This window comes from Lynx canadensis, chromosome F2 (assembly GCF_007474595.2).
Source record: "Lynx canadensis isolate LIC74 chromosome F2, mLynCan4.pri.v2, whole genome shotgun sequence".
NCBI classification, from domain to species: Eukaryota; Metazoa; Chordata; class Mammalia; order Carnivora; family Felidae; genus Lynx; species Lynx canadensis.
Genome location: NC_044320.2, coordinates 62,868,456 through 62,894,848, shown reverse-complemented (window position 1 = coordinate 62,894,848; position 26,393 = coordinate 62,868,456). Strand labels below are relative to the sequence as shown.

At 42.3% G+C, this 26,393-nt stretch overlaps 1 protein-coding gene across 6 annotated transcripts in view; it reads right to left on the bottom strand.

The window, feature by feature from the left end:
- NCOA2 (nuclear receptor coactivator 2) overlaps positions 1 to 25,974 on the bottom strand; it is a 293,273-nt gene extending 267,299 nt beyond the window's left edge. For 3 of the 6 annotated variants that reach the window (XM_030303986.2, XM_030303983.2, XM_030303990.2), the window contains exon 1: positions 25,329 to 25,973. The gene's annotated coding sequence lies outside the window, so the exon portion shown is untranslated. Of the gene's footprint in view, positions 1 to 24,969; positions 25,082 to 25,328 lie in introns of those variants that run through there. The other 3 variants (XM_030303987.1, XM_030303984.1, XM_030303989.2) reach the window with 2 other exon arrangements.
- Between the last annotated feature and the right edge of the window lie 419 nt (positions 25,975 to 26,393).

The window sequence follows — 26,393 nt, the reverse complement described above, 5'->3', positions numbered from 1 at the left end:
CACTTGCCCTCTGTCCCCACTTTAAATCCCAAATGACGCTGAACACACATGAGACTCACTTGCCAAGAATTCCCTTTTCAAACTAATTTTTTTCATTCACTCAACAAATGAGTTAGTATCTACAAGGTGCCAGGCACTGTGCTAGGCAAAAAAGATAAGATCCCTGCCCTTCAGAGCTTAAAATTTAGTGTCATTGGTGTAATGTCTGCTACTGAGTTTCCTCGAGCAGCAAGGGGTTCACTCTCTAAATCTAATAGCAATATTCCTTGATTATTCCACCATGAGGCAAAACTTTTAAAAGACTAGACAGCCCAACACCTTGTTCCTTCAGTCAGCATTTGTTAATTCATGTACAATGTGTGAAATTCTGCTCTTTACCGAACTGGCAAGGGGCATCTGGGTGGCTCAGTTGGTTGAGCGCCCCACTCGCTCAAGTCATGATCCCAGGGTCGTGGGATCAGGCCCCGAGTCAGGCTCCGTACTGAACATGGAGAGCCTGCTTGAAACTGTCTCTCCCTCTCTCTTTTCCTCTCCCTCTGCCCCTCCACCCCACTCCTGCTCTCTCAAAGGAAAGGAAAGGAAAGGAAAGGAAAGGAAAGGAAAGGAAAGGAAAGGAAAAAAAAATTTAAAAACCTGGCTAAAAAGATGAAATGATTTATCTGGGATTTCCTTCAAGATAGTTGGAGGGTTGAGCAGGTGGGTAAAGTATACAGAAGTTGGTTCATGAAAGCTCACTGTAGGGGCGCCTGGGTGGCGCAGTCGGTTAAGCGTCCGACTTCAGCCAGGTCACGATCTCGCGGTCTGTGAGTTCGAGCCCCGCGTCAGGCTCTGGGCTGATGGCTCGGAGCCTGGAGCCTGTTTCCGATTCTGTGTCTCCCTCTCTCTCTGCCCCTCCCCCATTCATGCTCTGTCTCTCTCTGTCCCAAAAATAAATAAACGTTGAAAAAAAAAAAAATAAAGTTAATGTTTAAAAAAAAAAAAAAAAAGAAAGCTCACTGTACTATTTCCATCTACTTTTACATAAGTTTAAACTTTTCTATAATAATTTTTTAAACTGTAAAAGACTTTTAGCCAACAATAGCAAAAAGATTAATTTCAGGAATTTCAGGAAGGAGCACAGAAAGCACAAAAAACAGCAGAGTAACAGAGCATTTCAATGCATTTTATTTAATCAATGGTGGGACCCCGAATCCTAATCTTAACTCAATTATAAATACAGCATCGAGTCTCCATTGTTCCAGACTGCTCCTTTGTTAAACTGAAAGTAGCAATGCTAATCTATCTCACTGAAAATATATTAGGACTCTGTAGACAACCCTACAAAGGTACAGTGTTAATGTTATACAGATAGTAACACTAATCATGGAAAAGTATTTTCATATTTTCTTTACCAGTCTAGTAGATGAAATAGGGTTGTTACTGTAACACCACACAACTACCAAATGTAAAATAATATTTCCTATTTTATTCAAGGTTATAGAGATGATGACAGAAATATAAAACTGAAATTGAGATAATGAAGTACATGGTATTGGGATCAAAGCTAGATGATTTTTAAGATAACACATCCTACCTGACATTTCCCAGTCACCTATGAAGCTCTCATTTAGAGTCAACAGCTGGTCCCGTCATCAGATAGTTTAAGATCTCATGGCAATATTTAAACATGCCCATAACTACAACAAATAGTATTTGTAGTGACATATTATAAAGCCTTTATATTTTCTCATTTACTTTCACAAAATCCTGAGGTTAGGGGAGTTACAAGAGAATATTTTTACAAACTAAGAATCTGCCTATGCCTTCAACTCCTGGGTAAAGGAGCCAGAACTAGAACTGATTCCAAAACATCCCAATCCAAGTTCCTTTCACTTAACATTATCCCAAGCTGCTGCTGCTGCAGGAGTTCATAATTTCATTACACATACAAAACCTAAATATACACAGAAAAAAAGCAGAACATGAGATAAGCTATCAGTAGCCAAATGTGTGGTCTGGTGAAGGTCAGGAAGGAAGGTCATCAGTCGGCTGAAGCTCACCTTTCCTCCCGAAAGGTCTCTTAGGAGAGTGCCATGGAAACCAGAAGGATGCCCAACTAACAGAGAAAGAGCACTTTCACAATCCAAAAATGACAATTTTTAACTGGATTATAATAAATTGGCTAGACTAAGGAATCATAAAAGCAGACTGTGAAGCTTACATTTAAAACACATATTTTGCACAGCAAAGGAAACCATCTACAAAATGAAAAAGCAAGCTACAAAATGGGAAAAATATTTACAAATCATGTATCTGATAAGGGATTAATATCCAAAATACATAAAGAACTCATACAACCAAGAGCAAAAAAAAAAAAAAAAAAATCAGATTTAAAAATGGACAGGAGAGGAGTGTCTGGTTGGCTCAGTCGGTTAAGCATCTAACTTTGGCTCAGGTCATGATCTCACCATTCATGGGTTCGAGCCCCGCGTCGGGCTCTGTGCTGACAGCTCAGAGCCTGGAGCCTGCTTCAGATTCTGTGTCTCCCTCTCTCTCTGCCCCTCCCCAACTTGCGTTATGTGTGTGTCTGTCTCTCTCTGTCTCTCAAAAATAAACAATCAATCAATCAATGGACAGAATTAAATAGACATTTTTCTCAAAGAAGACAAATAGCCAACAAATACAGGAAAAAGTGTTCAACATCACTAAACACCAGGGAAATGCAAATGAAAACCACCATGAGCTATCACCTCACACCTGTTAGAATAGGGGTCATCAAAAACACAACAAATAACAAGAGTTGAGGAGGATGTAGAGAAAAGGGACTTCTCATGCACTGTTGGTGAGACTATAAACTGGCATAACTACTATGGAGAACAGTAGGAAGATTCCTCAAAAAATTAAAAACAGAACTACTACATGTTCCAGCAATCCACCTCTGGGTCCATATCCAAAGGAAATGAAATCCCTGTCTTAAAGAGATAGCTGCACCCCCATGTTCACTGCAGCATTATATACAATAGCCAAAGCATGGAAACCACCTACGGGCCTCCCAACCAATGAATGGATAAAGAAAATACGATGTATATATACAATGAAATACTATTCAGTCACAAAAAGGCAATCTGCCATTTGCAACAATATGGATGGATCTTGAGGACATTATACTAAAATAAGCAATACACAGTAGGATGTTACTTATATGTAGAACCTAAAAAAAAACCCAAAATCACAGAAACAGAAAACTGATAGATGGTTGCCAGAGGCAGGGGAAGGGAGTGGGGCAAACGGGTAGGAGGTGGTCAAAAGGTACAAACTTCCAATTTTGAGGCAAATGAGTTCTGGGGAGGTAATGTATAGCATAGTAACTATGTTAACAATACTTTATTGAATATTTGAAAGTTGGTAAGACAAAGTAAAACCTCATCAAAGAAAAAAATGTGTAACTATGTGATGAGGGATGCTAACTAAACTTACGGTGATAATCATTTTGCAATACAGATATACATCAAATCATTATATTGTACACCCTGAACTCAAACAATGTTATATGTCAATTATATCTCAATAAAACTGGAAAAAAAATTTTTAAAGACATATTTTGTTCTGTTTAAACGAGGAAGAAAAGAACAAAGAGGTGTCAACTCCAGTGTGATAGAGTCATAGATCAAGAAACATTAATATGCCCTGTGGGGAAAGCTCAAGTATCTTGCTCCAGGCCCATCAACAATATCTTAAATACAAAATGCAGCTCTCAGATACTGCTGCTCAGGAATCCCAGAAGAATGAGGCAGGGAAGTTAGCACAGATCTACTCTGAATGAAAATGACAGTTTACCTGTAAAAATGAGTCTGATCTAAGCCAAAACATGGATACATTTCTTCTGCAACATACCAAGATAGCAAACTGATAAAGACCAATTGGTAAATTACTAAATAATATCACATGCTCCAGAAGGGTTAATACAACTGATACAGAAAAGCAGTCTGTCCCCCAGAGATTCTTTTTTTTCACACCCTGATCCACTATAGAACCAACTGTGTTAATAATAATGCTTTGTAATTTTAGATCACTTTTCCTGCTAAAAGCTCAAATGAGTTGATATGGCACATCACAAACTACACAGATGGTACCCCACAGTTTCCACAGCTCTGACTCAATAGCTCATTTGACTTACTAATAAACGTTCCTATTTCAAGATTAAAAACAAATAAGAAAAAAATTAAGGAAAACGGTAGGAAGACAGTGAATTTTCATATCCAATTCCGTGGCATCTCTCTGAAAGGTAAATGCTAGGTAAAGCACCCAGAGCCTAACAGCGTTCCTTCAGATGCCGGTGCACACAGGTGTGCACTTCCAGAAAGGTATGGGCTTCCGGGAAAGTCCTGCCAAGCCACCAGACTGACTGAAAATGAAAAGAGGGGCTAGGCAGTGAAAGAGGTTATGCTATTCCCCATGTGAACGTGCGACAGTCAGACGTAAAAGGAAAAACTCTCACCAGGGAGGAGCTAGACCTGGAGTTACCATCTCCTTCTATTTCAGTCCCTTAACCTGTCATGACACATGGTCAGTAGCTTGACTAGAAGTGAAGTAATGGTTACCAGTCTAAAGTATAACATGGGGCGCCTGGGTGGCGCAGTCGGTTAAGCGTCCGACTTCAGCCAGGTCACGATCTCACGGTCCGTGGGTTCGAGCCCCGCGTCGGGCTCTGGGCTGATGGCCCAGAGCCTGGAGCCTGTTTCCGATTCTGTGTCTCCCTCTCTCTCTGCCCCTCCCCCGTTCATGCTCTGTCTCGCTCTGTCCCAAAAATAAATAAAAAACGTTAAAAAAAAAAAAAAAAAGATTTATAAAGCATATTTAAATTGGACTCCCAATTTAAGCCAAATATTTTTAAATGATTCCATTCTATATATAGATGTGGACTATAATCAATCCAAGAAATTTTCTTTATGCTATTCAGAAATGTTCTGCTCGGGGCGCCTGGGTGGCGCAGTCGGTTAAGCGTCCGACTTCAGCCAGGTCACGATCTCGCGGTCCGGGAGTTCGAGCCCGCGTCGGGCTCTGGGCTGATGGCTCAGAGCCTGGAGCCTGTTTCCGATTCTGCGTCTCCCTCTCTCTCTGCCCCTCCCCCGTTCATGCTCTGTCTCTCTCTGTCCCAAAAATAAATAAACGCAGAAATGTTCTGCTCATACTCTACTATAAGAAAAGGCATTCATTCCTTTGAACTTCATAAACCAACCTTCTAAATGTACTTTATCGGTAACTGTAACTCTCTCATCTCTCCCTGTGGATCTGGAAATTCCCCATTAGGCAATTTAGCTATATAAAGTTGTCCATCATCTCTGGGTAAATCAGTGTGTACTTTGTGTAGTAAGCGTGGGCAAACACAACTGAATACAGGCATCCCTCATTATGATTTGTGAAATGTGAACTTATCTAGGGAACAGGCTAGATCTAGAACAATTCAGAGGGTCAACTTATCGCTAGGGAAAACAAAACTATTACTGATGATCAGACTTAACTAAACTGTACAATGAAGACAGCTGAGGTGGAGAACGGCTAATGAGACTTTCTTTCCTTGGCTGTTTTGTAGCATCTGTTTATAGGGTACATTCAGGATCCAAGAAAAAACAAACACCTGCTTTCAGTGAATTATGTCCAACCATTCTTAGCAAGAGTCTCACTTTTTCTGAGAAAATTATTGTGCTTTAAGCCACCGTCTCAACTAGTCAAAACTAATGGTCAAGTTGTATGCAGTAGTGTTCTCAAAAGAAGAGGTTTTATATTAAATCAAACCCGTCAAATGACTCCAACATTGAGGTCTCCTTAGATTTCCCTGAGAAATCTAAGTATTATCTCTTATAGAGAATACCACCGTCCACCTCTAAGACCAACACTTAGATATGTCAAATAAGCATTCAATCTCCCAGGTTAATTAAAGGTGTATTTTATGTACTTGATTTTTTGGACCTGTTTTTAACAATTGTTTTAAGTTTATTTCTTTATTTTGAGAGAGAGAGGGAAGGAGTGTGCGTGAGCAGGGGAGGGCAGAGAGAGAGAGGAGAAAGGGAATCCCTAGCTGGCTCTGTGCTCTCAGCACAAAGCCCGGCGTGGGGCTTGATCCCCTGAACCATGAGATCATGACCTCAGCCGAAATCAGGAGCCAGACGCTTAACCAACTGAGCCACCCACGTGCCCATGCTATGTTTAATAGGATAAATAAAATTTCTACCACCTCTGAGTAATTTTAAAAATAACCTCCCAAATTTTTCCAAAACATAAGAAACTTTAATTCTATTAATTTAAAGCACCCTCTTCTCAACCTTTTGCATAAAACAGCACTATCAGCTTTGCCTTCAACTACCAATAAACCACATGGATATAAAAAAGGACCAAATAATTCATCAAATAATCCTTGTCCTCCCTCCCTACTCCCACTAGTCGAGAACCACTGAATTAGACCTACTAGGTACTAAAATGCTAATGCGATTATAATAATAATCATTTTATAATCAGAGTGGTAGCACATTTACTTTAAACAGTTTATAGTTACAAAACAGTTTATAATGTATCCTTATAGACTGTATAATATAAAGTGTTGTGCCACCCTTGCATTTCTGGAACATGCATTAATTAATAAAGAAAGGTGGTTTAAAAAAAAAAAACTTGACCACACAGATGTGGTTCTAGTCTTCAGGATTGGCTTCCTAAGTAGTTCCTTAAATCCCCCTCAATTTGCATTGAAAATAATCTACTCTGAATTGCAATCACAAAAAAACTAGTTAAGATCTATTGAACACCAATTGGGTCCCAGACTCTGACCACTGAGGGAGATATAAAGTCATGATAATAACAACAGTGAACATTTAAGGAAATTGGGGCACAAGGTCACATCTGTTCAAGTGATGGAGCCAGACCACAATCTAGACAATGTGGCTCTTAAATGCTACTCCATACTGGCTAGAATTTTTTAAAAATATATAAATAAATAAATTCCAAACCAAAGAACTCTTGCATGTAAAAATTCCCTAGTTTGTTGGTATATATAACATATGTAATATGTAATGTTAACATCTTTCGATAGAACACTCCACAAGGTTTTAGCAAATTCTCTAAGAAGAATTTTATAAACTTTGTGCCCTGCAGTGACATCATAGGAGTAACTAGGAAGAAAAACTAATGACAAGATCTTGAAAGATTTTACTTTCATTTTATCCCTAAAAGTGAAATGCCCTTCCCAAGGACAGGTCTGTGCTTGATGGTATGTTAGATGTCAATTACTTCACTGTACGATTTTCTGATCTTCTCTACTGAGAAATTTCTTACTATGGAATCATGAGCTCAAATAGTACATGCAGACAACAAACAGTCTTGCGGGGCAATCTTCACACTGAGTATCCCCAACCCTCTATTTGTTTCTGGTTGCTGGGATATCCCAATGGGAAAAGAATCACACACCGCTACCTTGGCTCATGACCTAAACCAGGGGACTCTAAAGGCTGGCTCTCCAAAGAATCTGGCAGAGTCCCTTGAAGAGTCTCTTTTTAAAAGCAGAGACCCCGTCCATACTTTTTCTAAATCCCAGTGAGACACCGGAATTTCCATTTTGAGAAGCTAGGTAGACAATTTATGCATTTTAAAATTTGGACTACAGACTTAGAATAAAAACTCTATCATCCATGTTCCCAGCACATGAAAAAAGCATCTTTTGAACAGAATGCTGCCTTAATCTATAAAGCAATCTGCTGAACCAGGACCCTCCTGGTGCTTGAAGGGGGGACTATATTAATGATTACTCATATCGTGAGTGGCTTTCAGGGCTAATTCCCTAGAAATGTTCCTGGTAAAACAAACAGTTCAAAAATATATGTTATTATAATTTAATCAAAAGTTCTACCAAATAAATACATGAATAGGAAAGAAAAACAACAGGCCACATTTTTCTGTATTTAAAATAAAGGTAATTCTAGAATTTAAAGAAAAAATTTAGAAAGATTAACTAATGCCCTATAATTTTCTTTGGAGATAAACAGAGAATCTGTTACCAGAAAATTTCTTTAAAATCATCTCATTTCCTCTAGTTAAAAAAAAAAAAGCCTATTAATTTTTTATCAGAAAGTTCTTCTAAACATCTAAAAATCTCATTAGACATAGTTTAAAAACTTTGCCTTTTACGGAACTAAAGAACAGCTGCTCATTACATCTCATATAGAATCACTTTGGAGACCTCAAAAACAATAAATCATCCTTCCTCCCATGTGTCTTAATGAGGTTAAGTCATAAAGGGTGACGGCATCCTTGGATAGATTACATTTTGAACCCCAGCCGCCATGCTGTGAGGAAGCCCAAGCAGCTAGGTAGAGAGGGCATATGTAGGTATCTGAGCATGTAACTCAGATGAGGGCATGGCCAACAGCCTACATCAAACAGCAGGCATGAAAGTGAGCAAGCCTTCAGTTGATTCCATTGCCAAGCCCTGGCTTTGAGACTTTCTTAGCTGAATGCCAGATGTCATGGAGCAGATAAGCTATGTCTATCATGGCTTTTCCAATTGTGTCCCACATTTGTGAGCATAATGCCACCAAGTGAGGGATATATATCATGCACCAACAGTAAACAGAACTCCCTAATCCAGAACACAAGCAAGAAATGAAAAGGAGACAAAAAGGCTTCTTTCTAAACATTCAAAATAAATATCCCAAATTCCGTGCTCTAAAGATTACCAGTTTTACAGATAGGAGCTTCTCAGATTCTCATGCAGATCTTATTTAAAGTGCATATTTTAAAAAGTACATATATAATAAGAGAAAAATAGAACATACTATGATATTTCCTATGTTCATCCTTTGCACGTGTCTCTCTTTAGAATACCTTTTCTCTGATGAAATCTAAATCAGCCCTTGAGGCTCAATCCAACACTCCAGCAGCTATAAAGCCTTCCCTCACCTCACAAAATGAACATCTGCCCCCATAAAATATATGACTAGCCCTCTAATACAGTTTCCTATTCTAATGCATATGTTGTCATTACTTGCCCACGGGACTCCTTCCTTCTCTGTGAGATCTTCAAGGATAGGGGCCTTTTCTTCTTTTAATGTTTGTGTTCCCATTGTCTGGTTATATATAGGAAGTGCTCACTAAATTTTTGTTGAATGAACAAGCAAATCTGGTTATCTGGTTTCTAAACCCACAGCAGATAAAATGCAGAAAACCAGAAAGGACAAAAGACACTGTCATTTAAACACATACACACACACACACACACACACACACACACACCATACACAAAAAGTAACACCCAGTGAAGAGACAGAAAGGCAAGTCCAGGAGTTAACCTAGAATTCTGCAGTTTACAGTTACATGATAGAGAGACAAACAGGTCAGTAACTGAAAAAAGGACGTGGACCTTAGTGAATTTTAGCACATTTCAAATCAGTTTAGAAAATAGGAAAATACTTCACATTTTATTAAAGTTTATTTATGGGGGTGGGGGGGAGGCAGAGAGAGGGAGAGAGAGAATCCCAGGGAGAGAGAGAATCCCAAGCAGGCTCTGCACTGTCAGTGCAGAACCTGATGGGAAATACATCACATTTTAAAAGTATTTTCTCCTTGAGGCATCTGGCTGGCTCAGTCAGTAGAGTATGCGACCCCTTCATCTTGCGGTTGTGAGTTCAAGCCTCACACTGGGTGTGGAAATTACTCTAAAAACTAAAATCTTTAAAAGTATTTTCCTCTAAATGGCTCATTTAAAAATATGAGGTGCACAAAGGAATAAAAAACAAAACCAGAAAAATTAGATACACAACCACTCCTTTTCTGAGGGTTTTGTATAGCACCTGTTTTATAATAATATCACTTTCTTTATATTATTTCTGTGCCCCTCCCCCACCTGTCCATAATGTCCCTGTTTTGGTTCTATTTCATGAAGTACTTCCCTCTCAGCTGAGCCATGCTGCTACCTGTTACCTTATCTGCTTGGAATGTAGCCCGCAGCCACTCAGAAATGCGACTACACTTTTTGTCCAACCCTTTCTAACATTTAAAACTTTTTAAAAAGCAGCACAATGCACACAAAAAGAGATGAACAAGAGGGCTGTCACTTAGTATATCTGAAAGACAGCTCAGGAAAGTTTTGCAATCAATCAATAAGTATCAGAAAATGGTATTTCTGAGTCACTTATTTTAAATTCTAGTCACTTTAAAATTGTCCAGATGTGTTAAACAAAAAGAGGACTAAGTGCAGCCCCACTTTTCTTTCCATTCTTCATGCCTCTTATGTATCTCCCAGGTATATGATTTCTCAGTACAAATATTAATTCAATAACATTCTCATTATTCCTGAGCAGCATATTTTGTTTTGTCCTGTTGTCGCAGGGAGGCGGGAAGTACAGGATTCATGGTCATTAGCCTAACAATACTCCTTTCCCTGAGAGTATTAGGTAGAGTAAGAGAAGATAACCTTGTTTTTTATTTTCCAGGAGCCTAAAAGTTTCAAGTTGAGAGCTATACTGGAGTTTTCTTAAATTCTTGTGTCATTTCTTGTCTTCTTTGAGTGGTAGTGTTTTTCCCACCCACAACTTTTCCACTGAGGCTTCCAGATCTACATTAAGTATAATTACTGGGGCGCCTGGGTGGCTCAGTCAGTTGAGCGTCCCACTCTTGATCTTAGCTCAGGTCTTGATCTCAGGATCGTGAGGTCAAGTCCCGCATAGGGTTCTGCCCTGGGAATGAAGCCTACTTAAAATAATAACTACTTCTCCACTGGATTAGGTAGGTGACAAAATGAGGTACCTCTCTGGTATAATCTGCACACCTGTGAATGAGTTTTACTTTTATATTCTATTTCTCAAAGTGAGAATGAATCCAGATATCCACTGTGATTCACAAGGGAAGACAAGAGGGCTCTCTATAATGAAGAGAACAGGAGGTTAAATAGAAATGAAAGCTGGAAATCATGGGGGTGGAGGAGAGGCACAAAAGGTCTGAAGGGAGAATAAATGAAGACACTGCAAAAAAAAAAAAAAAAAAAAAGGAAAAAAGAAACAGAAAGCTTCAAATTCAAAGTTGTGCAGTCAAGCATTCAAGAAACCCAAGCTGCCAAACTCCATAAAATCCCAGCAAATTTTTGTCTCTATAATGTTACTCCAAACAAGTGTTTGAATAAAAGCTTTCTATTTAGCCAAGTGCTATAAATTAACGCCTCAACCCCCATCCTGCGCCTAAAAGAGAAACCTACAACTTCCCAGGAGACTCCTAGAGTTCTCTGATGGTAAACCTTCTCAGAGGCAGCATTCCCTCATGTTTGCATCCCTCAGCATTAGGTGTATCTCCCTATGGTGCACTTGAACAACGTATGTCTGGGCCCAGAACTGAGGAGCATTCAGAAGGGGCATGCCAAGAAAAAGTCCTAAGATGCCACTATCTCAAGCAATAAGCTCTCAAAGGTTATGCTATTCTTCAGCCCTGATCAAATTCATTAACATATTTAACAATTTAATTATCTTTTTTTTAATTTTATTACGTAATCTCTACACCCAACATGGGGCTAGAACTTACAACCTTGAGAGCAAGAGTCGCATGCTCCACCAAATAAGCCAGACAGGCGCCCCAACAATTTAATTTTCTTAACACTTCTGGAGAAACTGAAGTCTTTTTTTTTTTTTTTTTTAAGTAATCTCTACACCCAACGTGGGGCTCTCATAGGAATGCTGCCTCTGAGAAGGTTTACCATCAGAGAACCCTAGGAGTCTCCTGGGAAGTCATACTCATGACCCCAAGATCAAGAATCATATGCTCTTTGGACTCAGCCAGCCAGAGGTCCCTGGGAGAAACTGAAGTAAACACTGAAAAGACTGGTTACACAACAATGTAAATGCACTTAACACTACTCAATTATTTAAAAAATTATAAGATGGCAAATTTTATAGATATTGCCACAATGAAATTTAACTTAAAAAAAAAAAAACATTTAAAAAGTAGTCTAAAAACCTAAAAACAGGGGCGGTGCCTGGGTGGCTCAGTTGGTCGAGCGTCTGACTTCGGCTCAGGTCATGATCTCACAGCTCATGGGTTCCAGCCCCGTGTCGGGCTCTGTGCTGACAGCTCAGAGCCTAGAGCCTGCTTCGGATTCTGTCTCTCCCTCTCTCTGCCCCTCCCCAGCTCACACTCTGTCTCTCTCTCTCTCTCTCACTCTCTCTCTCTCTCTCAAAAATAAATAAACGTTTAAAATATTAAAAAAAAAAAAAACCCAAACAAGTAAAAACTAGGGGAAATCTTTCATAGTAAGAGAGACTACAGAGTCAAATACAGTGAGCAAACTTGATTAGTTCTTGGTTTGAAACCCAAAACTGTAACAGTTTGGGGCCAACTGGGAAAACTGATTAGAGAATTGTTATTTGGACACTAGTTTTCTTGGGTTGAACAGTCCCATTCATACTGTATACGGTGATATAAAATAATGCCTTTATTTTAAGGCTGTGCGCTTTATGGATAAAGGGGCATCTGTAATTACTTTCAAACAGTTTATCTAACACACACACACACACACACACACGCAAAGAAGGAGGGAGAAAGCAGCAGCATACACAGCATGGAAATAGCCGTTATTTAGCCACTTGTTCTACCACATTACTGAAGATCACAGGAGCTAAGGAAAGGATATAGATATGACCCTGTACATCACAAGCACCACCCTGTTTTTCCACCTGAGGTGTATACTGTTTCTACTACTTTAATATATAATTGGCTTGTGACAGAATGTAAATAGCTGACAGATAGATAGCTTCTCAATTACTCTGCAATAAAATGATCCCACAAAATAGAGAATAATTGTTTAAGTAGAGATTTGGGAAGGAGGTTGAGGAATGTTTTTATGGGTGTTGTCACAAGTATATATTATGTGTGCACTATGAGGGATTTGCTCTTTGGATAGTTGTAGAATTTCATATTTATCTACTGAGACATCAGCCCTTCAAATGATGCTTTCATTCTCTTTTTTATCACTTCTTCAATGGAAGTATTTAAGTGCCAACCCTGGTATACTTTCTTTGTGTTTGGTTTTGTTTTATTACCTTTCCAGTACTACTGAATTTCCCCAAGGCTTTCTTTACCTTTTTTCTCCTCTTTCCACTATAAACTGAGATTATTAATCCCTCTTCTCACCACAGTGTCAAAATATTCTGCAGGGGAAAAGATAATAAGTCTCAGTGTGAAAAATGTTCAGTTTTACAGAAGCAACAAAGCCCAAATTTAAGTCTTTATTGTTTCTGTTTTGAAGGTAAGTGGACCTTTTTTTTTTTAATAAATCTGTAAGCAATGTAATAAGCATCTTTACTAATAACATTTGGATACTGCTGGATTCCATGTCTCTTTGTTTTGATCATATGCTCTGCCATTAACTGAGAACAATATAAACTCCCAATAAATTGAGTTTAATATCAAAGGATTGCTTCCTGAACTGTAGAATAACTCATTAGTTTTCTGGGGCAAAATCAAAGAGCGTGAGTTTGCATGGTCAACACAGGCTCGTGGGAGGCCAGGAAGAACAGACTAACGGGTACAAAGGCTCATGTAAAAAGCACAAATAGGGGGAAATGGGTCTGTGATAGACCTATCTAGTAAGTGTTTAGGAATATCATTCTGTGATGTGTAGGGACTTGTATTATTATAAAAGGGGTATTTGGGGAAGATCAGTCTATCAATGACTTACAGTGCAAAAGGAGAATTTGTTCAGTCAGTCCAAATACAGTTTAAAAATTAAAGGTTTTAAGCTGTTCTATAATACTATTTTGGAGGAGGGGGAGAAAGAATAAATGAACAAAAAATATACACATCTGTACTCCATACTTACTACCCAGTTTTTAGCAAACCAGTGAGAAGACATGTACTATTTCCTGTTGTACCTGTTGCATTCAGATAAGCCAATGCATACAATCATTTTAAGCATATTTACTGAACACAGTAGACAAATTTTAATGCTTGATTATTCAGAGCATTTTAATTCATGGTTTTTCTCCTTGATACTAAGCTCCAAAGAATGTATATCAAAAATTCTCATTTGTTTTACTGATATTAGGAACTAAGCCACCATTTATCTATCTAAACCTTCCAAAAAAAAAAATAAATAAAGCCTGTATAAATAGCCTATTCCACTTAAAGCCTCAAGTACTATAAGTTAACTGCTCAGTACGATCAAGTGGAAAAAGGAGTAGTGCATCCTTAAAGTCTTTCAAGCTGCAAGGGCCTGTACCTGCTACTCTCGATTTATTCCATATACACCTTCATTATTTTACACATTTCAGTCAAGGCTGTTCTACTGCATTGATATCTTGCATCTACATGGTCCTAACCTTTTTAGCCTAGATCCAACACAGCAACTCCTCTCCCATGCCACCTCAACTTCTTTCTGAAAGCTTTCCCCCCATCTCCATTATACACTCGATCTCTTTCTCGAAGACAATAAACCACTATGAGCAACTGAGGCAGGTCCAGAAAATCTCCAATGAACCTGCAGGAAACACCTGAACCTCAATGGGAAATTTCTCAAGAAGGGAATGGAAAAGGGCTCCCACAGCAAAGAAAACTCTATCCCTTGGCGAGGTGTTAGCTTCCCTCACTCCTCTGAAGGCCAAGCCAGGTAAAGGCAAGGAACTCAGCCTCTGAAAATCACAAGCCCCTGAAGGTCTTCCCTTGTCTCACCTGGTCTTAACTGCTTTTAGGTGGAGGAATCCCCTCACTTCTCACCTCACAGAGCACGGGGGTGGAAGGGCCGTGGGGCTCAATGCTGCCTCAAGGGCACAGGCCGTCAGCACTGCCTGAATTACGGATACAGATCAGAAGATGTTATACATGAGAGCCGGCCAGCTCCTGGTGGGAGACCCAGACACAAACGAAAGTTGTGCAGGTGAGCATCTGGGACCTTCATGCCCTGGGACTTAACCCCCGTTTCATCTGGCACAGGCTCTCCCTTTCCCCCCCACCACAGGGTCAGCAGCGGCCCCCAGTGATAGGAAGGGCGGTGGGGGGGGGGGGGAGGGGAGAAGGGCACCTCTCGTAGGGGGAGTCCTAACCTCTGCAGGAGGTCCAGCTCAATGACCCTACCACCAGCACACAAGGCCAGGCCAGAGGTATCCAGACCCAATTCCTTCCTGCCTAAAGCTTTGCTCTCCTAGAGTCAAATATCTGGGGTTCCCTTTACCTCCTGACAATCTTCTCCTGAATGCCTTTTCTCAAAGTGAAAATATTTACTATTAAATGAGATCACCAATGATACGAGAATGCTGTTATGTGAGCATCTTCTAACCAGAAGGATAATGCTCCAATTTTGTTTTCTAATGTCCTTCAATGTCCAGGCATTTTGTTGACTTTTGTTACCATCAACTGTCACTGTCAATATGTTCACTTCACAATGAATATCATGTCATTTTTTGTGTTCTATCTAACCGGCTAAAGCCTTTCATTTATTAAAATTCTTTTTATTTTTATTATTTATTATTAAGAGACAGAGAGAGACAGAGCATGAGCATGGGAGGAGGAGAGACAGGGGAGACACAGAATCCGAAACAGGCTCCAGGCTCCGAGCTGTCAGCAGCACAGAGCCCGACGTGGGGCTCGAACTCACAAACCACGAGATCATGGCTTGAGCCGAAGTCGGACACTCAACCGACTGCGCCACCCAGGCGCCCCATTTATTAAAATTCTTAATTAACTGTACACACCTCCTGCTTAAAAGGTAGTACAGCATAAATCAAAGAGCTTTACATGACATCCACTTCTTTCACTAGGTTCCATTATTTACACTTATTATGTGTTTACTTCGAAAAGATTCTAGTGGTGCTACAATACAATGAAAATGACATTTTTTAAATGGGAATAAATATTTTTATATCACACTCTTACAGAAAAGCCTTAAGGAATCAAGACATTATTACTTAAAACAGCAGTAAGAAAAATACACATAACATAAGCCCCAAATGGAATTCCAGAAATTGAAAATACAATATACTACCAGAAACTCCAAAGAGGCAGACATTCCTAAGGCTTTAGGAATTTGGTTACAATTTTCATCAATCTTAAATCATCTTAATATTTCCAATTTATGCCATTTGGACCACTTGAATCTAATGAACACTTTCAAGACATCTAACACTATAGAGCTTGTAACAATATCCTTAAAAAGGAAGAAATAAAACACATAAAAGCTAGGGAGTGTAATACTCAATCCTATTAGACAACAGAGACTCAGCCCCCAAGTCTACTAGACCCACAATGCTGTCCAGCAATCCGACCAACTTCCAACAACAAATCAGCCAATTACTGCACTGTGCCTGTTAAGTGATCTGTTTTCAACCTAATGGCTTACTTAACAAATAGCTAGCTTCTTCACTAAGTGCTGTTAGCAGAGCCAATCTGTTTGGTAAAGGGGAAACCATAGCTCATGATCATACATGAAATGCTTAATGATAGTAACAGACTTCCTCCATAAGCTTGATCGTGTTCCCTTCACTACCAGCCATCATCCGTCTTTAACTTGAAGGGAAAAAAAGAGAGAAGAGAAAGCCAAAGGAGAAAATAAACGAAAGCAGAGGAATAAAGTCTACAAAGATCTATACCCAATTGAAGCAGTCCAAAGTTGTCCCATTATTTCCCATCCCATCCTCACTTCAAAGTACTGAGCCATGCAGGAGCTTAGTCTCAGAGCACAGCATACCCAACCTATGACTCACATCAGGCTGCAGGCACAAGGAGGCAGATACAGGACAGCAGAATCTTCTCAAGCCCCCACCCCCCCCCACCCCCGCCAGCCCCTACTGCCTATCCTCCATAACTATTGAGACCAACTTCTGTAATTTCGAGAAATGGCATAATGTTAAATATGCAGAAATTCACACCCTTGACATTCAGATTTTAGCAAGGAATTTCCATATTCCTTATTCAGGAATCTAAAGTATATGTGAAAGAATTCAGCACCTATGTTTCAATAATAACCAGAGGTGATTACCTGATAACACATTTACGAGAATGCTATTTTTAAAATATATACAAGCACATTAAAATTGTATTTTTATTTTTTTAAGTAATCTCTGCACCCACCGTGGGGCTCAAGCTCATGACCCAGGATCCAGAAGTCACATGCTCTATGTCCCTAAAAACATATTTTTAAAAATTTGTTATCCACATAGCTATCTAAATTTTCCCTTTAGTTTGACTCTAGAAATGGCCTAGAAATGACTCAAGTGAAACTGTAAGTTTCTCTAAGATATGCAACTCCATTTTTAAATTTACACTTCGACAATAACTGAAAGCTTTTCATCGTTAAGCATATTAATAGAAACAGAAGTTTAAGATAAATTAATATCAAATATTCTTACATATGCTACTGTACTACCAAAGGCAAGGGAAGACGTTTTATGTTTGGTTAATGAGCTGATTCTGATAAGCAGAAATAATCTGCCAGAAAAGAATCTTCATTTAGATGGGTACTTCAATGGGCAGAGGTCAGTCAGCAACAACAGGAACTTTCAGAACTCACACTCTGCAAGTGAAGCCTTGGAATATGTGGGATCACATTTCATATAAACACACTAAATGAGTAACAGAAAATATCATGCATTATATTTCCATCTATGACAAAAGTCTTCAGTCCCCAGAAGCTACAACACTAAAGGCAGTGCACGCTAATCCCCCCGCGTGCATAGGTGAAAGAGTCCCCTGAAAGCTCTCCGCACTCCCTGCAAACAATTGAGCAGACAGAAGAATTCCACAAATAGCAGAGCACAAGTCAGATGACTGAATATATTATCAGCCCTCTTCTGAGACTACAGTATCTCAACACCAAGTCATCCACGCCACATAGATTGCACAAAATCTGTAAACATGCGTCACACAATCACCACCTGATAGTGAAACATACTAGAATTAAACATATTGTAAAGATATAAGCCAAATATCTGTATCAATGTTTCGTCCTTTCTCACCTATATCCCCCATAGTGCTCTCAATCTGTTTTCTCCCTAGCCCCCACAATCAAGTTTTCTAGAGCTTATTTTCTTAGCTTTTTATTGTGAGAATGTGCTTTCTCAAAATCTGCTCCTACCCCTTTCCTCTTCCCTAGTTGAGAATCACTGATCTGTGTTCTCTCAAGGAAGCACTTGATAAGGACACAACCACATTATGCTGAAGAAGTGTGGCCCACTAGCTAAGAGAACACACGCTAAGGGGGCAGGGCTGAGGGGGCAATGTTGGCCTGGGTTCAAATTCTTCTCCGGTAGTCTGGCTGTGTGACCCTTGGCAAGTTACTTGACGGTTCTGTGCCTCCACTGCATGAACTATATTATAGGAATGATAACAAGAACACCCACCTCACTGTGTTCGGGAGAAACACACAAGAATATACAGTAAGGGTGCTTTAACCCTGCACCAGGTTTTTAGGAAACACTCAATAAATGTTACCTCTTTTTACTTCATTCCAGTTCTTACTTTTTGAACATTAAAAGACAAGAACCCTGCAATTAATAGTTGTTAAACACTGGGCTGCTGCCGAAAAAGCTGAGACTTTTGGGGACCCTGGGTGGCTCAGTTGGTTAAGCGTCCCACTACAGCTAGGGTCATGATCTCACGGTTCGTGAGTTCGAGCCCTATGTCGAGCTCTGTGCTGACAGCTCAGAACCTGGAGCCTGCTTCGGATTCTGTGTCTCCCTCACTCTGCCCCTCCTCCACTCACACCCTGTCTGTTTCTCTCTCTCTCTCCCCTCAAAAAGAAATAAACATTAAAAAGGAAAAAAGCTGGGAGGACTGTTTGTAGATCTCAAGTAACGCCTGTCCAGGGATAGGCCTGCCTGATGCAAGACTTTGCGAGACACCTGCTGGCATAGTTTGCAGGGCCGGGGACCACTCACATCTCTTCATCCCTCTCATGGGCTAAACAACTAGACTGACAGCCTGCAAGCTGTTCTTTATCAGATTCTTTCAAGGGAAGACACTCTTAGGCTCGCCATTCCCTCTGATACTCATGATCTGCTTCCCCTCACTCGCTGGTCAAGGACAATTTTCCCCCCAACGTTTCGCTCATATGCACAATGACTTAACCTCCCTTAAGCTCATCTTCTAGAAAACAAGGTAACCTCTACTTTATAGGGCTTTGGCAAAAAAAACAAAACAAAACGAAACAAAACAAAAAAACCACACACACCTCAGAAAGCCCCTAACAGGTTGTTGGCACTCACTGCTATTATCGGTTATGTTGTATTGTCGTTACTCTCCCAATACAGACATTTTAGTCAAGAGCAAGAACGAGTTAAATCTAGAAAAACAAATAATCATAGCAGAACACCTGGGAAAGGCTGCACAGGGAGTTCTCCATCCTTTAGAAACTTAGGGTATGAAGGTCCAGGATGTGTCGGCCTTAACGCAGCCACAAGGCAGCGTCTCCACAAAACAGGGAGGTCCCTGCCTTGTTGCCCTCATGCCTTCCACCAGCTGAAGACTGCCATGCGGACTACACTGGCACATTCCAGAGAAAATAAAACAACATTAATCATAAATATTCATACCTTCGTTAAAGGAAACTTATTTGATTGTAAGCTAATCAGTCAAGGGACATTTAACAACTTTTTATTATAACAATATAATCCTATTTTCAGCCCAAACCCAAAGTAACATTTCTGACAATACATAAATAAAATTACACACACACACACACACACACACACACACACACACACAACAGATCTTTAGTATCAAAGCTAATTGAAAATTAAGGTGAACATGTCCCTTTCCACCTCCTCCTCCACCAAAAAAAAACACCAGTAAGGGGCACTGGGTGGCTTAGTCAATTAAGCGTCCAACTCTTGACCTCGGGCTCAGGTCATGATCTCACAATCGTGAGATCTCTCTCTCTCTCTCTTTCTCTCTTCTCTCTCTGCTCCACCCCCCTTCACTTGTGCTGTCTCTCTCAAAAATAAATAAACATTTTTTTAAAAATCACCCACTCTGTTCCCTCTTAATCACAGGATTTGTAATGAATCGGTTTATACTATCAAAGTAAACTACCAACGGGGGGATACTCAAAACTCATCAAATAAATAAGTGAACAAATGAAACATGGTTAAATGAGACAAGAATGTGAAGACAAGACCTAAAAAGCCTAATGTGAGATTTAACTTACCATCAGGAACTCTTAACAGGTCATGATTAGCTCCTATAAGGCATAAGTTCTACAGATTAACCTGCCAACTCCACTTCTCCACGTATCTATCAACTGATACTCAAATTAAAAATTATTTTTTCTTTCAGAACCTTTAACTAGTTGCCAATAACTTTTACCTACAAGCAGTTCTCTCTCTTTCTTACTTAAAAGTCCAAAAGCCTCAAAAGCAGCTCGGTAAAGCATCCCCATAGATTCTCTGTTCATTTAATGCTCCTCTAGAAATTTCCAACTAGGGAACCAACTGAAAATTGTCCTAGAATCACTTTTTCCACAATTGCATTATGTCATTACAGCCATTGGAAGCCAGAAATGTGGTTACTGATGAACATTTCATAGGACAGACATAAACTCTCTGCCCCAAAAGCCCTATTGTGATCTACCCAACAATCATGTAGTCCTTTCACTTCAGTTACCTTCAACACACAAGTTTACCTTTAAGATTTCCAGTCTTTTCAGAATCAGTTTTGCCTCAGTTTTACAACAGCTAGAAAAACTACACCAGCTTCTAAAATATTCACAGAAGCCACATTCCCACCTCTATTACAAAGTAGTACCTAGACTCCATAAAGTATGAGTTTCTTTATGCTGTCTGAATTGAGGGTCTATGACCTAAAATTGTATTTTACAGCTTTGCAGACATTACTTTTAATAGACTTCAAAGAGTAACATGACATAACATTCTTTCTAGTTCGCAACTCATAAACCCTTCTACAACCCTTTAAAACAAAAAAGGAAATAAACGCTAAGAATATTTTTTGTTTAAAAAACATGGCAGAGTGGTAAATGAGCTTCAGATAGGAGAGTATAAAAAACTAAGGGTTTTGTCTGTTTTCCTTGAATGGCTTTCATTATTGGTATGTAAATATAGTTTGATTATTTCGTTAGGGGAAAAGATCCTAATTTCCCGCTGATTTTTAAGATTTATTGCAATAAAAGACCAATACCTTAAGGCAGTGACTTTTTTTCTCCCTCCTATTATCTTAATTTAAAATTGATAGAGCATGTAATAACATAAATTACCAAACAAAACTATAAACACAGAATATTGAAAAGCCAATAATTTCTTAAATAGCTGTTCTGCCATAAAAATAGCTAAGCATTAATTATGTCTTTAAATATAATTTCAACCACGACATAAGAGTGGCCAAAATATCAAGAACACATTGCACATTTCAGAAAACTGACCTTCTAGAAAAACTGTTGACTTTTTTTTTTTTTTTGCTGACCTCCTAAGATTGCTTAAAAGAATCACTTTTAAACCCAATATAATGCAATCATTTTTTTTTCCTAAGAAATTCAATCTGTCAACTTATGGATCACGTTTCACCCTGATGTGATTTGAAACAGCTAAGGTTCTGAATCCTTAAATATAGGGTGTGTAATGAAAGCAATGCTCACAGGTCCTCGATTGTGAGGCTTGGAAACCTTTAATAAGATAGAGCTATAGATATAGCCAACCAAGGAGCATTACCCTTTTATGCACTCAAACCCAGCCCAAGTCTCCCTCCGATCCTTACATTTTACATTTCCAGTGAAATACTCCTCTACCAGTGAATGAAAGTCATGTAAATTGTATTTAACCAATGCAAGGTTAAAAATCAGAGCCAAACTATCTAAAAAATATTAAATTCAGAACTGGTGAGCTTTTTTCTACCCTCCGTTTCAGTACCCTGACATATAAAAGTCAAAGAACTCCTCTGTTAAGACTGAAATCCCCAGGAGGAAGAAGGCTCAGATCTAGTCTGAGAGCACACAATGGAATCACAGCTGACGATGCACATCTTTTTCTAGATGTCTCCATATGCTTGAGAGGTCCCCCCTCCCGAGCCAGGCTTTAAGGGACTTGATACTGTCTGCCACCAAGAATCTGAGAACATTTTCAAGGATCATTGTAGAGAATGAAGTAAATTAATGTGTTGCTTTTACGCATACAAAAGAGAGAGAAGGGCACACATCAGAGTGGCCATCAGTAACTAAATTAGTAATGGGGGTTTTCAATGTTGTCAAATTTTGAATGTTATTTATGACATTCCCTACTTCTAGCAGCTAAATGTTTTTTATCCTCACAGTTTTTAGATTTTGTCACTAAAATAACACCTCAAAGGCTACAGCAAAATGCAATTAATTTTGTCTACACAAACATTCAAAATTATACAGAATTAAGAATTCACATGATAAATTTGAGAATGGTATATTACAACAGAACACATTTATAGAGCATGGTTAATACTGTTCCCTAAAACTACAGTTCTTTGTCAATTCTTTCTTATGGTAACCAAATATTTGTAAAAGCTTGAGAAGCCACTATAGAGGAGATAAATATCATGCACATAAGGTACCTCCAAAAATAATAATAATAATAATAATAATAAGCCTCCCAAGATTAGTTAAATTCATGGGATACTTAACACAAAATGAATGGATTCATTCTCAGTTTAGTAGGATTCATTACTTGAACTCCCAAAGATTTTTACAAATTCCAGTTGGGAAAAGGATTCTTGTTGCTGTCAGTGTGCACTAAACCTCACCAACAAAGGACAGGAGCACACATACACACATAAAAAAGCAATGTCCCAGCTGCTGCCTTTTTAAAAGGCAGCTTATTCCTGCCGAGCAACCTGTGCTCTTTCTAGAGAATCAAAGACCTATCCTCCTTATTCTTAAAAGTCAAGAGTTGAAGAAGTCACTGAACTGAACCCAACAGCCAGCATAAAACAGCCAAAGAGGTCTCCTAACCTTGCATAAACCAGAAAAGTACCCACACACTGTACAATTCAAAGGTGTTTAAGAAGAAAACTAATTAATTTTAAGAATCTTTTTGTGCGGGAAGTAATCTAGCAAACTACGTTTCACTTAGACTTTTTTTTTCTGTAGACAAATATTCTTTGACTAGCTTTGCTTTTTAAAAACCAACGCTTTACGTCTCAAACAGTGATGCTTTGGTTCCTAACTTCATTTTGTTTACTCAAGAAAAAGAAAAAAACAAAACGCATACCGTAAACAACTTTTTTTTTTTAATGCCATCCCCAAAGCCTAACTTTCAAGTGCACTTTGGAAACTGGCGGTCTAATTAAACAAGGAACCAGTGAAGCCATTACAAACAATGATGCTTTACACCCAATAATCAACTGACGTAAGACTATCCCGACGCCTTCATTTTCAGAGAACCCTTTCAAATTTCACTGTCCCCACGCTGGAGTAGCTGAGTGAAAGTGAGGAAGAAACAAACTAATAACTCCTATGATCCTCTGCACATAAACCGGTCGCTGAGGTCCAGAAGAGACCACTACAACATATGCCATTTTAGAAACGGGCCTCGGAGAGTTACTGCCACATCCTAAGTGGCTTTAGACCTCATCGTGTCAAAACGACGTCTCGTGTGGTGCCAAGAAAAATACACTATCTCGCATGAACTACGTGCCTCCCGGGTCAGAGACCCTATAAGTGACACTACACCAAGACCAAGGAACGGGTGACTAGGGATGGACAAGAGTCGCTAGCTCGGCGTCTCCATGACTCCCCCGCCCCGCGTGCAACTCGGCTCTAACTGGTCGGGAAGCAACCCCGCCCCCCTCCTTCCTCCCGTCCCCACGATTGGCTTACCGACACCCGGCAGGTCAGCTCCCCGCCTTCGATTGGCTCACTGCCCCATCAGTCACACGCAGCGAGATTCGGGTCGGTGGGAGGGGAAGGCGTTGGAGGAGGTGGAGTGGGAGTGGGATTAGAGGACGAGGTGGCGGAGGAGGTGTTCAGGCTTGGTCCCCGGTTTGGGAAAGTTTCCCCTACCAGTGACAGACCCAGAAGGCGTTAGGCCCGGTCCAGCTCTGGGCCAGTGCAAAGGGCTCGGGTCCCCGATTCCCGCCCCTCGGTCCCGCAGGCCCCGGAAACCACTAGAGGGAGGGGGAAGAGGGAGGAACCATCTAACCAGGGACCGACCCACCCCCGATCTCGGAAGAGGCGCCTCCGGGACTCCCCGGAGGGGCGGGGGGGGGGACCGGGAGCTCCACCACGCAACGACGACCCCGGCCCCCTCCCTCAGCAGCCCCCAGCGGCCCGAAGGAGAAGTGTCCCGGGCCCGGGGCGTGACCGTCGCGAGTCGGCCGGGAGGGCCCCTCCCGCTTCCGCCTGGGGCCCTGAGGGCCTGTCCCTTCAGGGGCGGGGAGAAGGGGGAGAGAAAAGGGGGCGCTGGCGAGCCAACCCGGAACCTCCCGGACCGCCTCCCGCCCCCAGCCCCGGCCCCAGCGCGCCTCCTGCACACATGCCCGCACCCAGAAAGTTAAGTCAGGGGCGAGCCCAGCTCGGCGCCGCCGCGGTCCGGCCCCGGCTCCCCGCCCCCACCGCGGCCCGGCCTGCTCGGCCCGAGCGCGCCGCCCGCCGCCCCCGCCGCAGCAGTCTTTCCCGTCCGCCCGCGGCGCGCGGTGCCCCTCGCCCCCCGCCCCGGCGCTGACACGGGCCCGGCCCGCCCGCCGGGCCGCCGATCCCCTCCTCCCAGCGTCTCACCCCGCCGGCCGCCCCTGACATCGCGCTTCACCTTCACACACCCCCGAGCACTTCCCGAGTCCTGCCTCCCCTCGCCCGACACCCACCCTCCGCTGCAGTCGCTCCGCGTTTCCATTAAAGAATGCACCTTCTCAGGATTCACCTTCCCGTCTCAGCCCCTCCCCCCGAGGGGACAGGAGCCTCGGTTCTCGCCAACCCCGCACCGTGCGGGCGGGCTGGCGGGCGCCAGGTTCCTGGGGGGGGCCGCGCCCGCGCCCCCGGCCCCGCCGCGACTCGGCTCTCACCTCTCGCCGGCGCCGCGGGCTGCAGCCTCCGCCCGCCTCGCGCGGGACTCGTCTCCAGAGCTCTCGCAAAGCGCTGGAGCGCCTCCTTTCTCCCAGGGACTCCGCGTCTCCCCGCCGCTTCCCGCCCTCCCCACCCCAAGCCCAACTCCCCAGCTTCGCGGCGCCTCCGGGATGCAACTCCCGTTTTCCGCACACTCCGGCAGCGGTCCCCGCACACAAAAACAGCCCTTTCCGCGGCGCACGGTTCTGCCGGGCTCGGCGCAGGAAGGGCAGTCGCAGCCGGGGGTGGGGACGCGGCGCCCCCCGCCCGCCGCCCGCCTCCCGCCCTCCCTCACGGCCCCCAGGGAAGGCGCGGTTACCGGCTCGGGTCGGTCACGCCGTCAGGTGCCGGCTGCCGTCGGCGCTGACCTTCGCCGCCGAAGCTGTGGCTGAGGCTGCGGCCGCCATGTTCCCGTGTTAATAACTGCTGCCTGGTTGTTTATTTCAATGGAGATCCTCCCCCAACTCCTCCTCCTCCTCCTCCTCCGCGTCTCCGCACTTGCGGAGAGAGACACAGACCGCGCGAGCTCGCGAGCAGGGGAGGGGGCTCGGGAGCCAGGCCGTCTCTCCCTCCGCTCCCTGGCCGTGGCCGGCCAAGTCCTGTCACTGGGGAAAGGACGGGGCGGAAACTTGCCTCCTGCGCCCCCGGAGAGGGGGCAAAGGTGGACGGAGGGTGCTCCGGAGAGCAGACCCTGGCCGCGGGGACCGCAGCATCTCCGTCGGCAGACTCCTCTGAGAAGGCGACTCGGGGAGAGGTGAAGAGTGAGGGGGAGAGGGAAAGGGGACAAAGTGGGTGAATGTGGAAAAGGGAGGGTGACCTATGGGTGACTGCAAGTGAAGGGAGAGTAAACAGATGACTCCATGGGAGGGCAAAGGGCAGTGCCAAAAAAGAAAGCGAGAGAATGGGACAGGCCGGGGCTGCAAAGTGGAGGCAGTGGGTTCTTGGGGCTGCAGACGGCAGGGAAGATGCCCCGGACGAAGATCGGGGAAAGTCAAGTGCCAGCTTCGTCTCGGGAAAAGCCTCCCGCCGGCGCGCAGACCGGGCCCCTCTGCCAGCAGCCTGCCCCCCTAGGGCGCACCTCACACGCCCAGCGTCTGCTGCTACAGCCCGGAGGTGCCCCCTCGTCCATCAAGTCTCCCGCTCCTACGAGGATAGGCTTCTCCTGTAGCAGCCGTAACTCCAGAGGGGATGGAGGGATGCGACTGCAGGAGGCGAACTGAAAGGCGTGCCACCCAGCAATCGCATAATAAAGCAAAAGAGCCCACAGTGTGTAGAACTTAACCTGGTGGAGCATTCTTGTCCCAGGATGAATCACAAAAGTTTTTTTTTTTATTGGAAAGTCCTCTTTTTAGAGTCAGAAAGCGATGTTGGGGGGACGCAGGAG